We start from the raw sequence: 4,284 nt of genomic DNA, 5'->3' as shown, positions 1-4,284 counted from the left end.
GACGACGACGTCGTCGCGCGCGCGCGACGTCCGGCTCTGTGTGCGGCGCGGCGCGGCGCGCCGGATCGTCGTCGTTTGGTGAGATGCGCGAGGATGTCGCGGACGATGACGACGTGTGACGAGACGAAAGAACAACGACGACGACGACGACGACGCTGCCTCGCTGTCCGCTTGCCTCCTCTTCCTCCTCCTCCTCCTCCTCCTCCTTCTCCTCCTCCTCCTCCTTTTCTTCCTCCTCGTTCCGCCGCGCACTCCCGTCGTGCGCGATCAAACGCTGCGCGACGCCGAGCGCACGTTACCACACGTTAACGAGCGCGCACTGCCGAAAGACCGAAGGCTCTCTCTCGTCGTGAGCGACGGTCACTATGACGTTCACGACGATGACAACGATGACGACGACGACGAAGACGATGATGCTCGGATAATTAGGCGAAACTGTGCGTGGAGAATGGTGCCGAGGCGCGCACTACTGTCAAGCTCCTTCGGCGTTTCGGTGGGTATAGAGGAGAGAACGCGCGTGTGTCCCTTTACCGACGGGCTACGTTGCAGCCGAGAGACAAGAAAGAGAGAATGAGAGCGAGAGAGCAAGCGAGCGAGAGCAAGAGCGAGAGAGAGAGAGAGAGAGAGAGGGCACCGACGATGGTAGCGAGCGAGCGAGCAAGACGCGCGCGCGGAGTATAACCAACACAGCGCACGGCATAAGTGAAAGTGATTCAGCAGCGCATGCCACCGCGCGCGGCCAGGTACCCGACGCGGAGTGGAGGTGCCCGTCTGAGAGGCCGCTCCGCGGAAGGGGGGGAGTAGCACGCGGTTGCGGTGGGGAGGGGGGCAGGCGAGAGCGGGCGGTATTGCCGCGGTCGAAGGTATCCCGGTGGAGGGGCCGGCGAGAAGGAGGTTGCGCGACCGAGGTGGCGGGGGATGACCTACTTACGGAACCAGGTCTATGTCGGCCGGAGAAATATTGTCCGCGAGCGTATACACCACGAGAGAGGAGCGCGCGGCGCGTCGTCGTTGTCGGCTCGGCGCGTCGCGTCGCGTCGCGTCGCGCGCGCGCGCGCGCGCGCGCATGCGAGAGTGAGAGCGAGAGCGAGCGAGCGTTGCCTGTCGTTACGCGTTACGTTACGTTGTTGATTCACGTCTCTGCGTATACCGCGTTTGGAAACACAAAGCGCTTCAACCACACCGCGTTGCCGTTGCCGTCGTCGTTGTTGTCTCGTTTTCCTCCTCGTCCTCGTCCTCGTCCTCCCGCGACTTCTCGCGGGCTTCTTTTTCAAGCGATGCGCGCGAACCCTGCAGAGCGCTCGTCGGTGTCGGGAGCCGGAGGAGCCGTCGGGCGATCGGCGAAATATGCGGCGGTCACGGCGAGAACGTCGAGAGCGAGAAAGCGACCGGTCCTGCCGGAGTGACGTAAGACGCTCCGTTGGCCGACGACGTGTCGGCCAGGACTCTTGGGCTCTTTTTTTCGGCTCATCGCTTCTTCTGCCGGAGAGCCGGACTCGGCGGCGGCGGCGGCGCGCGTGCTCGCGCACGGGCGAAAGGCGGAGAACGAGAGAGAGAGAGAGAGAGAGAGGGAGAGAGAGAGAGAGAGAGAGAGAGAGAGAGAGAGGGGGGGGGAAGAGGAGCGCGGTGATCTCGCGCGCGCGATCGGCGACTCTTGCTTTCAAAGTGCACAGGAGAGAAAGACGCGTCGTCGCGGGTGTATATCGTCGTCAGCGGCGGCTGCTGCTGCTGCTGTTGCTTGAAGCGTCACACGGGCTACGTACGAGCCTCGGCTGGGTCAACAGTAACGCCGTTGGCACTCCCCGACGGTGCACTAGCGCCCGCCTGTGTGTATATGTGCCGGTAGATGTGCGACGCAGAGCACGGTGGGGAGACCTACTGACCCAGTTCGTTGAGAACATGACGCAGCCGCGCGCAACTCGCTCCTTCTCGTGTACACCTCTCTCTCTCTCTCTCTCTCTCTCTCTCTCTCTCTCTCTCTCTCTCTCTCTCTCTCTCTGTCTCCTTCCCCCCTTCTCTCTCACTCTATCTCTGCCCGCCTGTTTCGTTCCCTCTCGCGCCCTCCGCCCTCCGTTTCCATCTCCTCCCCCTTTCCTCCTCCACTTCCTCCTCTCTCCGCTGCCCCTCGCCCTGCTCTCTACCGTCACGTATATCGCCGTCTCGCTCGCAGACCCTGTCCTTACCTTCCACGCGCGCTCCGTCTTTCTACATGCTGTGCGTAAGTCTTTCTTTCGCCTGTGTTAACCCACCCTCTCCTCCCCCCCCCGCCGCCAGCTCCGCTCGTTGCCAGCGCCTTTTCTACTCGCGTCTCGCGCGCGTACTTTACTCCTCGCGAAAAGCCGCGCGCGACGTCTCTTCTTCTTTCTCCTTCGAACGGACGCCGTTCCTCTCTCGTTCTCTTTCTCCATCTCGAGAGAGAGAGAGAGAGAGAGAGAGAGAGAGAGAGAGAGAGAGAGAGAGACTGAGAGATTGCTCACTCTCACTTTCTCGCTCCCTCGCACACACCTCTTTTGCCACCTCCGCCCCCCGCGCGAGACCGACTCACTTATTCAGTCGGTACTCTCACACTCTTTCCCGTACAAGTGACTGAGCATTCCTGCCGTAACGCAACGCGCGCGCGCGCACGCACACATGCGCGCGCGAGAACGGCGGACGAGCGCACGCGTACGCGCGCGCACGTGCGTCGATGAGTACACCGCGGCGCAGCAGCGAGTATCGCAAGCGTATGTCACCATCGTCGTTGTCATCGCATCGGGTGCACCAGGTTGCGAGCTCGAGCGTTACGCGCGCGCGTTCGCCCTCCCTCCGCGGCAGCCGGAATTTTCACAGCCGCACAGCCGCACGCGCAAAGAGAGATTCTCCGAGCGGACGCGGTTGTCGAACAAACGGACTCAACGACGTGGCGAGGGGAGAGGGGAGAGGGAAGGTCCCTCTGCCTGCGGCAACACACAGCCGGAAATTCGTAACGCACCTTTCAAATGCCCGCGTTGAGAAACCTTATTACGAACACAACTCGATCGGCGGAGAATCCGACGGCGGGGGGAGAGGTTGTCTCTCTGAAAATTTTCAGACGCACAGACTCCTTTTGCAAAAGGAACCAAGGAAGACGCTGAATTTCGCGTCATCGCGAACGCGGTGATTTGATTTATTTGAGAATTAAATAATTTTTGGTACGAGAAAGCGCGCGCGCAGCGAAGCTCAGCGAAGACTCAGCGCGCGCAGATGATAACTGGGACTGGGTTTGAAAATCAGAATGCGTGTCAGAAGGCGGACAACGTCGACGTGCGACCGAGGTCAATTTAGCAATTAATAATTATTAAGAACCGGAGCGCTCACACGCGCGCGCGTGTCTCGAAAGGGCGACGAACGGGCAATTCCGAGGAAAAAATGCAAAAAAAAGCCGCGAGAGAGCGGCTCGAGCGAGAGGCGACTGTGTGTGCGAGGAGCGAGAAAGTTGAGAGTGAGCAAATCTCTCAGTCTCTCTCTCTCTCTACTCATCCTCTCTCTCTCCGCTCTCTATCTCTCTCTCCTCGCTCGAGATGTGAGAAAGAGAACGAAAGAGAGGAACGGCGTCCCGTTCGAGAGGAAAAAAGAAGAAGAGACGTCGCGCGCGGCTTTTCGCGAGGATAAAAGTACCGCGCGAGATGCGAGTAGAAAAGGCGCTGGCAACGAGCGGAGCCTGCGGCGGGGGGGGGGAGGAAGAAGGGGGTTAACACAGCGAAAAGAAAGATCTTACGCACAGCATGTAAAAGACGGAGCGCGCGTGGAAGGTAAGGACAGGGTCTGCGAGCGAGACGGCGATAAGACGTGCTGGTAGAGAGCACGGCGAGGGGCAGCTGGAGAGAGGAGGAAGTGAGGAGGAAAGGGGAGGAGATGGAAAGACGGAGGGCGGAAGGGCGCGAGAGGGAACGTAAACAGGCGGGCAGAGATAGAGCTGAGAGAGAAGGGGGGAAGGAGACAGAGTACAGAGAGAGAAGAAGAGAGAGAGAGAAGGAGAGAGAGAGAGAGATGAGAGAGGTGTACACGAGCAGGAGCCGAGTTGCGCGCGGCTGCGTCCATGTTTCTCAACAACTTGGGTCAGTAGTCTCCCACCGTGCTCTGCGGTCGCACATCTAACTACCGGCACATATACACATCAGCGGGCGCTAGTTGCACCGTGGAGTGCCAACGGCTTACTGTTGCCCCACCGAGCTCGTACGTAGTCCCGTGTGAACGCTTCAAGCAACGCAGGCAGCACAAGCCGCCGCTGACGAGATAACAGGCAGCCCGCGGACGACGGTCTTT

The 4,284-nt window shown here is 60.3% G+C and overlaps 1 protein-coding gene across 1 annotated transcript in view; it reads right to left on the bottom strand.

Moving 5' to 3' along the window:
* LOC105187541 (ell-associated factor Eaf) overlaps positions 1–4,284 on the bottom strand; it is an 84,040-nt gene that overhangs the window by 1,906 nt on the left and 77,850 nt on the right. The window lies entirely within an intron of this gene.

The sequence above is a fragment of the Harpegnathos saltator genome, unplaced genomic scaffold (genome assembly GCF_003227715.2).
Source record: "Harpegnathos saltator strain DR-91 unplaced genomic scaffold, Hsal_v8.6 scaffold126, whole genome shotgun sequence".
NCBI lineage: Eukaryota > Metazoa > Arthropoda > Insecta > Hymenoptera > Formicidae > Harpegnathos > Harpegnathos saltator.
Note: the sequence above shows the minus strand (reverse complement) of the source record. Positions and strands in the feature narration are given on the sequence as shown.